The sequence below is a fragment of the Muntiacus reevesi genome, chromosome 1 (assembly GCF_963930625.1).
Source record: "Muntiacus reevesi chromosome 1, mMunRee1.1, whole genome shotgun sequence".
Lineage (NCBI taxonomy): Eukaryota > Metazoa > Chordata > Mammalia > Artiodactyla > Cervidae > Muntiacus > Muntiacus reevesi.
Genome location: NC_089249.1, coordinates 213378058 through 213392072, shown reverse-complemented (window position 1 = coordinate 213392072; position 14015 = coordinate 213378058).

Here is a 14015-nt window from a genome sequence, read left to right as displayed (position 1 = left end):
TCTTTTGCTTTGCCCATCCATTTATTTTCTTCTTGAGTAACTGAGGGCACAGCAAACTCTTCAACAAACTGTGCTAAGGAAGCACAAGTTATGTCTCTCCCACTTTTACCAACGTGTTGTCCTGTCATGAACCCTTCATGGAAGATCTCTGCTTGCTACTAAGATCTATACTTAATAGAAAGCAAGATGTGGAATAATTTCTCTATGGTTCTATTTCAGTGCCTTTGCTTTCTCAATAACTAATAATTATGGAATGTACTATAATTAGATATTTTAACCTTGCCTTAACCTAACTATGCCACATTCCACTGCCAAATGTATCTCAAGATCACCTACCCAGAGTAGAGATTAATAAGGCTACAATCAGGAGTACTGTGTATCCAAAGACAAGTTTTTGCCAATATAACTATAATACAAGCAAACTATAAATATTTTCCAATTTGAAAATACTCTTATCACTCCTTCCTTTATCAGTACTCCAGTGGCTAAGACACTGAGCAGAGTAAGTCAAGTATGTCTGGAAGATAAACTATTAATCATATTTTTAAACCATATTCAAAATTATAATTGATGATGACATTTTTTTCCCTGTTTTAAACAGGCCAATTTACTTTAATTCATGTGGCAATTCTCAAAGCATAATTTGGAAATGGTTTCAAACACAGAAACTTGCCCAAATAAACTTTAGGATTTCATCTCCTAATCCCTTTATAATTCCCTTCTCAATAGGGAAGGGAAATAGGTCTGTCAAAAGAGTTTTCTTGTCTATAAGTCAATAATAACTATTAGCAAACTCATTGACTCCTGTCATATTACCATATTTATTTCTAAACACATTGCAACATATTCTCATACAGTCTTTAAAAAAAAATGCTTGTCAGAAGGTGATAACATATACGGCTTTCACAAATTCATGAAAATTGCACAGATTTTAAATTTTAGAGTAAGAGTTTAACACTAAGAGAGAACAATTTTTTAGAGTAAGGGATAAGGATTTTATATGCTAAAAATGACCATTCACTTCATAATGGGATTAAGATTAGGGCTCTGTAGTCACACTTTGTAGATCAGGTTTGAGGAGTGAGAGCAAACCAAAGGACCAAGGGCAATGACATCATTTCTGCATGGTTTGAAGGGCCCAAAGACCAAGACCAAGAGTCCAAATATAAATCCAATGAGAACCTAATGAGAAAAAAGCAGGAGCATAGAGGAGATCAGAAGGTGGTGATACAAGTACCCAAAGCCCTACTTTTAATCCCCTCAGCAGCCTGCTAGGATAGTAAAGGCCCCTAAGAAGCTATCCAGGAATACCTGGCCCTTTGGAAGTGCTCCAGGTTTGTAGTGCTAATGGGAGATCTGGGATCTGAGATGAAGAAACAAGGTCCTTTGATAGGACCAGAGCCTTTCCCCAAGGTCCAATAGGAGGCCCACGGAAAACAAGATAGATACACCCCAGTGTTCATGCAGCACCATTTACAATAGCCAAGACAGGGCACCAACTTCAATGTCCACTGATAAAGGGACAGATAAAGAAGATGTGGTGTATGCATACAATGGAATATTACTCAGTCATAAAGCATAATGAAATAATGCTATTTGCAGCAAAATGTATGGGCCTAGAGAGTATCATAGGTGAATAATGAAGTAAGTCAGAGAAACACAAATATCATATAACATTACTTATATGTGGAATCTAAAACAATGATATGAATTAACTTAAATACAAAATACAAATAGTCCCACAAATACAGCAAACAAAGTTATGGTTACCAAAGAAGAAAGGTGGGAGAGGGAGGGATAAATTTGGAGTTTGGAATTAATATATACATATTTATATATATTTACACTATTATATATGGTAGATAAACAAAGTGCTACTGTAGAGCAACAGGGAACTCTACTAAATATTGTATAATAACCTATAAGGGAAAAGAATCAGAAAAAGTGTATGTGTGTGTGTATATATGTATATATATGCCATTCTCTTCTTCAGGGGATCTTCCTGACCAGGGATTGAACCGAGGTTCCTGCATTGCAGGCAGATTTTTGCCCATCTGAGCCACTAGGAAAGCCATAGATAGATAGACAGGTAGGTAGATAGATATCCAAATTATTTTGCTGGATACCTGAAACGAACACAATATTTTAAATTACATTTACATGATCATTGTTGTTTGATAAAAATAAATAAATAAAAGTAAAATGAAGGCACTTCTGTGCAGCCAACTCACACTGCACTCACCTCCCTACATTTTCTGTAGGAGATGACTGCCCTCCAGGCTAAAATTTCTCTCATAGCCTGCCACATTTTCTCTCTAGAAGGTAAAAGTGACATTTTCAACAACTTTTCCCATTTTTAAAAAAATCATTACTCTTTTATGGAATTGCATTGTTTCCTTGTGAGGCAAAGTCACTTCTAAACCAAACTGGACAAACCACAGTTGACTTAAACATATGTTTTCCAAGCAATTTTATTCCATTATCTAAGAATTTAGCACCGTTCTGCAGTCCTAAGTGGCATCAGAATACAGTTTTACTGCAGAACTGTCAAAATATAATACAGTCTACAATAAAAGCTAATAGGTAAATAAAGTAACAAAACCAACTTCCTTTTCAAAGGGCCACTGCAATAATATTTTAACATGTACTTTTGATGCAAGATACTAATATCTTTCTAAATACATTTATTTGCAGTTTATGTCTTGTTTCTAGGCCAGGACATTATTTGAGATTTAGTTGTGGTTTTTGTTAACAGCATCATCAAACTAATAAATAAAAGGAGAAATCTAGCTAGTTTGGAAGGAGCTGAAATAGAATTCTATGCACAACAAATCTTAGTGATTTTTCAGGAATATACTAAAGTATTTTCAAACAACTGCAGATTACTGCAAGTAGACTATTATCAATTTCTCTATAATATGGGAGTGACTTTCAAGATGGAGATTTCTCTCTCTCTTTTTTTGCTGTTGTCTACTGTAAATATATATCTTTTTCTTTTACTCCCTCTTTCTTGATCCAACTTCTGAAATAGCGTAATCAACTATTTATTTTTCCTTGGGTTGCTTTCTCTTTGTAAATCTTTCAACTCAGTGTATTTCTTGAGATGACTGTATGTGTCTCTTGCTTTGTTCAAGGCACCCAGCTGAATTCATTTTATACACGAAGCAAACAAACAAAACATGGCATAGAATCCGCTTACTTTTAAAAGGTGACATTCCATCTTGGTTCAATAAAATAAAAATAATTCTTTTTTAAAGAATAGTTTCTCTCTGTATATTAGATTTGGGACATGCATATAAATAATAAGAAGAAAGAAAATAATAGCAATGAAAATATAAATTTCTAGAATACTTTAAAATGTTGATGGAAGCCTTGTTGTTTTTTCCACATATATACCCATATAAGAAAATCATTGAACTCATAGGGCTTCTCTTATAAGCTATCAGTAGGAATTATATGGCCTCTATGTAGTTAAAGGGGTACCAATTAAGATCCAGACCAACTTGTTGTCTTCATATTTGTTCCACTGCAAAGATACTCTTCAAAATTTCTGAGTTGACAGCTATTGCTTAGACAATTTTTTAATCATTTTGATAGTCACAGTTTCTGTCATTAGTAGGGCAAACTGACAAATTATCAATGACATATTTACACTAGCAATGGCATCCCCTGGCAGCCAAGATGCTGGAAAACATACATGAGTAGCAATGTGTAGAAAGCACTAGCTCACCATCTGTTTGTTTGGGTTGAGAACTGGAGAGAGCTCTTTTGTTTGAACAAGGCAGGGTTGATGTTGTGACTGTTTCAGCGAAATTCATGAAATGAAACTTCCAGTTGCTTGTCAATTGAATAGTTTCCCCATGGAAGGCTCTTTTGCATCCCAACAAGAGGCAAGAGAATCCTGTTAATATGGCAGTTCTTATCCTTCTTGCAGAAGAGTAAGCCTAAGTCACCAGTACAATTATGTGTATTTTCCCAAATGTCCATTCCCTGAAAGCTATGAATGTCTCTAAAAATATCAACTATGCATACAAACCACATAATCTTTGTATTCTCATATATGTTTATTCTCTCCTTAAAGTCATTTTTAAACAGTAATAACTTTACTATTATCCAGACGTTTTCATCAGAAGAATATGGAATACTGCAAGTAGACTACTGAATTGGTTAATGTACAGGCCTTTAGCTATTTCAGCCAAATCACTTTCCCTGATGCTGGGAAAGATTGAAGGCAGGAGGAGAAGGGGATGAGAAGACGAGATAGTTGAATGGCATCACCAGCTCAACCGACATGAGTTTAAGCAAGCTCCAGGAGATGGTGAAGGACAGGGAAGCCTGGTGTGCTGCAGTCCATGGGTTTGAGTGACTGAACAACAATAGGGCTTTTCACATGAATGACATTGTTCATATGAACCATTTCCCCTATTCTAGAGTGAATCTTCATTAAGGATGAAAGTCTGCAGAATTTTTTCCTTTCTTAAAGTAAACTCTGATCACATGTGTTAATCATGGACCCTGCCACACCCACCACTTCTTCTTAGGGAAACTGTCCTATCTACTTAGGTCCCCAAAGCTTTGCTCTACCAAGCTATAAAATCAAACACAGAGCTCTCCTAGGACTGTAGACCCTGTGCCATGGGAAGGATCAGTGCGTCTGCAGCAACTAAAGGTTGGTACCAATGAGGACGCAGCTGGAATATGGCCACAAGGGATCAGAGTGGGAATTTATATGAAAATAATAGAAGAAAGAAACACAAGCAGGGAGAGCTGCAAGGAAGAAAAAAAATCTAGGGTAAGAGGGTTGAGCAGTCCATGGGAAGTGGGAAGAAGGCTGATGGGAGAGAAGGAGGCAGAGAGAACAAGAGAGGGAGGTTCTGAGAATGTATCTCAACAACCTTCCAGCCCCAGCCACCTCAGCCTCCTATCATCAAGGCCTGATACTGCGATTTTATTAAGGTTTCATACATCAAGAATTCTCATTCCTCATCTTCCCACTAAACTCCTCGCTTAACGGAGCTATTTAAGAGGGATTTTGAACAAAGGAAAGCATTTTAACTGTACTTTCTTACTTTCTCTATTTTTGACACTTTGATAGCTGAAGCTTGGATGAACCAGGAGAGACTGCCCCTCCCAGAACCAGTTAATTTCTACAGAGTTAAGGAAAACAACTTTACTGGGAGCCCCTAGAGCCTATGACCCCAGTAACCCAGAGCCGACAGCAGCCGTTCAAACTGCCCCAAACCCTACCCCTGCTTCCCCAGCTTATCTTCTCTCCTCCTGGGGAAGCCATAGGAAGGGTCCAGTCCTACCCCGCCCTCCCTCTGCCTGCTCGTCTCTGCGCCCTGCTTCCCCTGCAGCCCATGCTGTGCTATGCCTGTACCCAGGGCGCTGTGAGTGTGATAACAACTTCTGTCTTCATGACAATCTTCTGTGCTCTGCCTGTCTTACCACATCTGACTAAAATCCAGCTGCCATTAAAGGAGAAGGACTTACTCATGTGAGTAAGAGGAATACATACGTTTAAATGGTAGGGGCCTCAACAGGGCATATTCCAGAGACTAGGGCCGCAAGAGTGTTGAATAAATGATTTTGGGTTGTGAGCAGCAGAAAATGCTTAGAAGGGGTAGCATTTGAGATATATGTTGAAGGAAAGGCAAAATTTAGACATGAATGATGGGGCAGGAGCAAAGACCAGCAGAGGGACTGGCCTGAGCACAGATGGGATGGGTAGAATGTATAGTGGAAAGGAAGCTTGATAAACTGAAGAGATAAAAGGACGCTAGGCCTGGAGGAAAGATTGGAGTCAAGTTCACATTTATATTTCCTTGAACTGCTGCTAAGTCACTTCAGTCATGTCCAACTCTGTGCGACCCCATAGATGGCAGCCCACCAGGCTCCGCCATCCCTGGGATTCTCCAGAACACTGGAGTGGGTTGCCATTTTCTTCTCCAATGCAGGAAAGTGAAAAGTGAAAGTGAAGTCGCTCAGTTGTGTCCAACTCTTAGCGACCCCGTGGACTGCAGCCAACCAGGCTCTTCCGTCCACGGGATTTACCAGGCCAGAGTACTGGAGTGGGTTCCTTGAACGATTAGCCCTCTATTACAGCTTTAACAGAGTATGCACTGTAGACCAAATTATGCTACCCATACACACAACAAATTCACATGTTGAAGTCTTGACCCCTAATGTGATGGTTTTTGAAGATGGGGCTTTGGGAGATAATTAAGCTTAGATAAGGCCCTCAAGATGAGATTAAAACCCTTATAAAAATAAACAAAAGAGTGTTTGCTCTCACATTCGGTCTCTCTGGCTGTCTCTTTCTCCCTCTCTCTCCTCCATATAAAGTGACAGCAAAAACATGAACCTCTTCAAAACAGAAAGATAGTCTTCAACAGGAAACCAAATTACCTTGGTACCTTGGTCTTAGCCTTCCCAGTCTCCAAAACAATGAGAAACAAATTCCTGTTGTTGAAGCCAGTCAGTTTGTGGTAAGGCAGCCCAAAATGGCTAATATGGTAGGGAAGGGCTCAAACAAAATGCCAATTCCCAAAATGAACTTTCAAAAGCCTGATTTTGCCATTGCCTTGTCATGTACTTGTGAACTTGATGAAAGCTGGTGTTTGGCAGGAGAGGATGTACATACAGATAAGGTAACAGTAATGACACAGTTTCTGGGCTGCTAGTCTTTTATGGCCTTAACACCATTTCCAGGAGTAAATGTTTCCATCATAGTCTGACAAATGTAATAGGTTTTAGAAAGTGCATTTTCAAAAAATTAATAGTATACATGCTGTGTGAAAACATTATGTTCGGAGGCATGTTTTCACAAGTTTCTAATAGACTATCTTAAAGAAATCATCCTAAAATGAAGTCATAACGTTTCACAATGTGTGATTCTAGTAACAAAGCATGGGAAATAGATTTATAACTGAAGGATATGAAAAAGGAATAAAAAGTTATAGTCAGTGTTTCTGTTCCATTAATTTTTAAAAATTAGTTTAATTATATGCATTCCCAAAGTACAATGGGGAATCAGTTAGTAGGTGTTCATGAAGAACTGAGTGGGAGGAAAAATACTCAAACAACATAAATAACACACCAGAGAGGAAAAACTAGCTTCTATTCCCACCAGGTCTCATCCAGAAGACCTGGTGGAAATTAATCTACTTCTATATATTCAATTTGAAGGGAAATGTAACCATCACAGGGTAACAAGTTGAAGCTGATCTTTCTTTGAATTCACTGACCTAATTGACTCACTGGAAAAGACCCTGATGCTGGGAGGGATTGGGGGCAGGAGAATAAGGGGATGACAGAGGATGAGATGGTTGGATGGCATCACTGACTCGATGGACATGAGTTTGAGTAAACTCTGGGAGTTGGTGATGGACAGGGAGGCCTGGATGTGCTGTGATTCATGGGGTTGCAAAGTGTCGGACACGACTGAGTGACTGAACTGAACTGAACTGAACGCCCAATTATTTGATTATTATAATTTGGATTATTGTGATTTTTAATGATAGCCACTTGACTTTGATTTGGCTGCTAGCATAATCTTCAAGAAGCCTGGGCCTGATTTCTTCATACTTACAGGGAGAACATGGAAAAAGCAAATAATTACTCTTAGCTAAGCTATGTTATAATGTACATACAAACACTATAGAACTAAGAGAATTAGATATCCATTAAATATGAATTTTGAGACTATCATACTTCCACATACATGCAAACAAATGCACTTTGCTTAATCCCTAAGAGGCTTAATATACAGGACATATGTGGAAACAAATGCATCCTGGGACAGAGAAGACAGAGGGGCTCAGCACGTGTGATTCTGAAATCTTCAAAGCCAGGATTCTTCTTTATGCTTCCCCTCAATGCTGATCAGCTTCCTCAACTAGAATAAAGTATTTTGTAGTTCACTGAGCCACAAGTAGAGGCAGGCAGCTTCTACAGTTTCCATTACTTATGCAATATTGCTATGGAATTATCTTAAATTTATCATAACCTATAATTTGTTATCTATATCAAGTTATTACTTAGATATACTCCAACTGATGAACTTACAGAGAACTCCTCAGAGCTCTCCAGTGGAGCCCAGGTGGAAATAAGCAGCATTTACTCAGCACCTCCCATGTGCCAAGCATTATTTGCAGTGCTGGAGACAAAAGGAACATGATGTGGCCCTTTTTCACAACTGATTCACAGGACACAGTGTACAGACAGAAACGTTAGCTAGCAATATCCTTCCTTAAATGTTAACTGCCAAATATGTGGTTAAGAATATTAATGCATAGGAATTCCCACCTGTGGACGGTTGCATAAGTCAGAAGATTACATGAAGAAGTTTAGCTATCAGTCAGAATAGCCATTATTAAAAGTTTAAAAATAATAAATGTTGGAGTGGTGTGGAGAAAAGGGAACCTTCCTTCACTGCTGGTAGCAATGTTCTCTCTATGGAGAACAGCATAGCTGCTGCTGCTGCTGCTAAGTCGCTTCAGTCGTGACCAACTCTGTGCGACCCCATAGATGGCAGCCCACCAGGCTCCGCCGTCCCTGGGATTCTCCAGGCAAGAACACTGGATTGGGGTGACATTGCCTTCTCCGAGAACAGCATAGAGGTTCCTTTAAAAACTAAAAATAGGTCTTCCTCCTTCTCTATATGATTTATTTCACTTAGTGTGAAACTCTCTGTCCATTCATGTTGCTACAAATGGCATTATTTCATACATCCCTTTATACATGGAATCTAAAAAGAAATTATACATATGAACTTAGGTACAAAACAGAAACAAACTCACAGACTTTGAGAATGAGATTAGGGTTGGTGGAGAAAAGGAAGAGGGAAGGGACAGTTAGGGAGTTTGGGAACAGTGTGTACAGACTACTATTTTATAATTGATAGCCAACAAGGACCTACTGCATAGCACCTGGAACTCTGCTCAATGTTTTGTGGATGGAACTCTGCTCAATGTTATGTGGCAGCCTGGATGGGAGGGGAGTTTGGGGGAGAATGGATACATGTATATGTGTAGCTGAGTCCCTTCACTGTTCACCTGAGACTGTCACAATATTGTTTGTTAATTGGCTACAGCCCAATACAAAATAAAAAGTTTTTTAAAAATCACCAGTATTAGTGAGGAGGTGGACAAATTGGTATCCTTGTGCAATACTGGTGGGATTATAAAACGGTGCAACTATGAGGGAAAAAGTCTGTAGCTTCCTCAAAAAATAAAAAATAGAATGGCCATCAGTTCAGTTCAGTCACTCGGTTGTGTCCAACTCTTTGCAACCACACAAACCGCAGCACGCCAGGCCTCCCTGTCCATCACAAGCTGCTGGAGTCTACCCAAACCCATGTCCATTGAGTTAGTTGGATGACCATATGACCCATCAATTGTACGTCTAGGTATATATCCAAAAGAATTGAAGGCAGGGTATTGAGCAGATATTTATTTGCACACCCATACTCATAGCAGCACTCTTCACAATAATTGCTCAAAGATGGAAGCAACCCAAATGTTCGTTGACTGATGAATGGACAAAAAATTTTGGTACATGCATTCAATGGAATATTTTTCAGGCTAGAAAAGGAAGGAAATTCTGACACGGATGAACTTTGGGGACCTGCTAAGTGAAATAAGCTAGTCACAAAAAGTACTTTCTGATTCCTCTGTATTATATGGAATATCTAAAATAGTACATGTAAACTTGTCTACAAAACAGAAATAGACTCAGAGACATAATAAACAAACTTATGGTTACCAAAGGGGAAAAAGAGGGAGGATAAATTAGGAGTTCAAGATTAACATAGACATACTACTGTATAAAAATTAAACAACAGGGACCTACTGTATAATACAGGGAATTATATCCAATATCTAGGAATAGTTTACAATGGAAAGAAATCTGAAAAAGAGAAAATAAATAAAACATTTATTTTGCTACTCACCTGAAACTAATGCAATAGTATAAATCAACTATACTTCCATCAAAAGAAAAGAATGTAACTTGATCTTTAAGCAGGTGCCAAAAGACCCAAAAATACAATTAAGGAGCTCCCCAGTCTATGATATGTCTCAAGTTTGTGGGTGACAGAAGTATACATCCCTGAAGAGGAAAATAATAGTCCAACAGGGGTAAGAAAAAGTCTAGTGCATTTGAAGCATTCATTCCTTTCACAGAGGTTGCTTATAAATTACGAGAATTAGTAGTTGTTTGCCTGGTCATTTGCTTATTTCTACCTCTATAAAGGTCAAGAATGAGCATCAGGTACAAACACAGGGAGGCAAATGTGCAGGTGCCATCTTTCATATATAAAAATAAAGCCATAGACAAAATACTTGGAGTTTTTCCAAGTGGTGACAAATACTCCTCATGCATTTAGTTCTACTCTTACTCATATCTCTCTGCGACCAGGTAAACATTTGAGAAGTAATCACTGGATAAGAGCACAAGCTTTGGAGTGAGAGCTCTGATCTTACTTTCTCGGTTGGTTGCTTACTAGGATGGGACCTTCGCCATAAATTTGTCCTCCAGTGGCCCATGTTTGCTGACTAGTGATGGGTAAACACCAGCTCAAAGGGAAGTTGTGAGTATTCAGCTAGAGAAGGTATGTGAAGCACCTGATATTTAGTAGGTTCTGACAACAACATAGCCACTATTCTTGCAAGGAAGCCTGACAGCTGGCTCCAGCCGTGGAAACACATCACCAAACGATGAATGTCACCCCCCCACCCGTGCTGCCTCCAAAACTGATCGATGGCCTCATTACCACCAGCTGAGCTAACTGGCTAAAAAGCATGGAAAACAGGACTCATGGAAGGCAAATCACCACATGACAAAAGAAACCTCAAAACAGAAGAAACGGCAAAATTGGATAGTAGAGGTCAGGGAGAAGACAGAGCCCCAACTCCCCACAGTGGAGACTGATCTGTAGGTGACTTTGCTGAAAATATTCAATCATAAGCAAACGCCTACATGCTATTTTCTTTCTCCATATTTTAGTCCCTTATCCACCTACAGCTTCACTTCCGTATTTCAGCATTGTAATACTTCCAACCTTCCTCCTTCCTCATTAAGGAGGATGCATTGAATAGGCCACATGGAGAGATTTACACTGCCATGTCTGTCAGGAGGAATTCTAGCACAGTGATTTACTTTAACATCAAACTCAAAAGTAGGCCCAGAAATCCTTCATTATCATTTAATATGAATCTATTTCATTAACTAATATAAAATCATGCATAATTCATCACATGCATTGTTCATTTATTGTTTAGCATGTATTTCCCTAGATGTGGTGTCTATATTAACTTAGCCTCATTATTTTTCCTGCATAAAATGATTGAAATATGCAACATTTCTTTATTATTGGGAATAAGATGGCTCTTTATTCATCAAACTGGGTCACTGATGTCCCTATGTAACATATTTCCCAACTTGTACTTTCAAAATCCTTTCCTATACATTCTCATTTTATCTTTCTAATAATCATGTTTTTTATCAACCTGATTGTATTATTTTATTTACTTGTTTTAAAAGCAAGGAATCTGTGATCTCAACTGAGAAATTTGCTCAAGTAAAATGTGGTAGTTTTAAAACTAGAATTCAAATTTCCTGTCTTCTAATTCAAATTGCTACTGATAAAATAGTTATTCACCATTCCCAAAAGAAAGGGACGTGCTCCTACCACACAGGGGCCAACACAGAAGTACCAGTCAGTCAGGAGGCAGAAGGAGCAAGTGGAAAATGCAGGCAAGAGCCTTTCCTGTGACTTCTAAGGGAAAGAATGAGTGAGGCAGGAAAAGCAGGTTAGGATTGGTACTTTGAAAAATTTCAGTGGACTCTGGGGCATAAGGATTGTCCCTAGCTGTCTGATACTTGGTCCTGGGGTGATTAAGGTAGGGAAAGAGTGACTCTGAATACATGCCCAAGAGAGGGGGTGATGGAGGTGTGAGTTCTGGACTGAGGAGTTTGCACATATGAAATGCACCCTTGCAGGTCAGTCATTGACTATTTAAAGTAATTGGCTAGCCCTGGGAGGAGGAGCCCGTCCAGGATCAACAAGGCCCTGGATGTCAAAGCATCAGAAACACAGGATTAACACTAAGACCCGGTCATTCATACATGCCAGACACAGTGCTAAATTCTCAACATGCATAATCTTACAAATACTTCCTAACAACCCTACAAAGTAAGTTCTTCATCATTACCATTAGCATCATCATCCTTATTTTACAGATGGGGGACCTGAGATTTAGAGACAACAGGAACTTGGCCTGAATCACAGCCAGTAAGTGGGGGGATAAGAATGTGACCCTCTCCACCCTAGCTACAGGGCTCATGATTTTAACCATTGCATCACAGAATCTATTTGGAAAACTCAGGAAATATCATTGATGACTTTAATTTTACATAATGTTTCCCTTAGCCCCCAAATCATATCCAGGTTATCATGCTCCTGAGCCAACTGATTAGATAAGTTTGTGTTCCAATAACATGGTTGAGAATCCTCTGTGTGATGGGAGTAGAGATAGGAGTTAAGAATAAACTGAGAAATCTGAGCAAAGTCTCTTGACTTAGGACCTTTTACAGTCAAACTTCAAAGTAAGTCGTCTGCTACCTATTCTTTTATTATAAATCTCTGTCCCTTTTCAAACTCACCTGGAGTTTTGTCTCCAATGCAGTCTGCATAGCCCTGTCACTGAACAGCCAAGAGAAAGAGCATCATCTCTAAATCTCAAAGATTAGGTGTGAGCTCACAAAGACATTGGAAGGATAAACAAGCTTAAAATATTATGGTGTAGAGCTCAGAAAAACAAACGGGTATGTAAATTTTGTGGTTAATAATGTAATCTGAGCAAGGCCAATGAGAGATTCACCTGATTCAGGGAACTCCCAGGAGGTAAAAATTTCCTAAAGATGCCTCTTCCACCACAAGAATCAATTCGGTCACATCGCACTGTGACCAAGACTGGCTGACAAAGACTGGTTTCTCTGGATAACACAGTTGTTAAATTGTGCCAATTCCACTATGAAAGAAAATCAATGACTCTCTACATTACCAGTAGGAGCATCCACTTCTACATCCACACCATACCCAGCCTCCACAAACACACCTTGCCATAGCCCTGTGCAGTCATGAGGGACATCTTCAGAAGGTAAGAAATCACTCTAAACTGCAGGGTCTTATTAAATGCACTGAAGTCAGAAAGAGTTTCCAGCTCTAAGGAGTCTGTCTTCTCTTCATTCCAGTTTAGTTCTTGATTCCCTCTTGATTCACAGGCCTCCAATATTGAACTAGAGGGACTAGTTCATAATAGCTAGAGGGACTTTATGAGTAGAGGGACCATTACTTTATTATCTGAACAGAGACACTTTCTGAGGGAGCGAGGGATCAGTATTAATCTTTACACTGGAACAACGAGCATAACTAGGTTCTCTTCCAGATAAAGGGGAATGTGTGGGCACCTGATTTGTATGACAGAGAGGAGCCAGTTCTTCATGACAGTCATGTGGCTTTTGAGACACAGGTGTTCACTTATCATCTGTGAGCCTTTATACACCAGACACTCAGTGTCTGAAAGCCACTTTGTGCTTAGGTTACTCTTTAAGGGTTCTCCCATATGCCTAAGGAAAGTGAATTTCAATGATTATACAGCCTTCTGTGAGAAAGCTTGGCAATATTAAATAACAGTAAGCTTCCCAATCTAAATTTGCCCTAATCTCAAAAGGGGTCTCCAGTACATTCTAGGATACCTAAGAACTCAAGATATCACTGAGAATATGGAATGTTACAGAGCCAAGAGAAAGTGTTACCTGTAAGAACAAAATTAAGAGAAAATGTCTCACCCCATATATCACTTGAGCTCAAATGTGGTTGAAGGAAAATAAATGAGATGCTATTACAACCATTGGCTACAGAAGGGCTTAACACTTGAGAGTTAAAAGGGGACCAAGAATCAATATCTCAAAGCAAAGGTACAAGGTCATTCCTTCTTTAATTACATGTG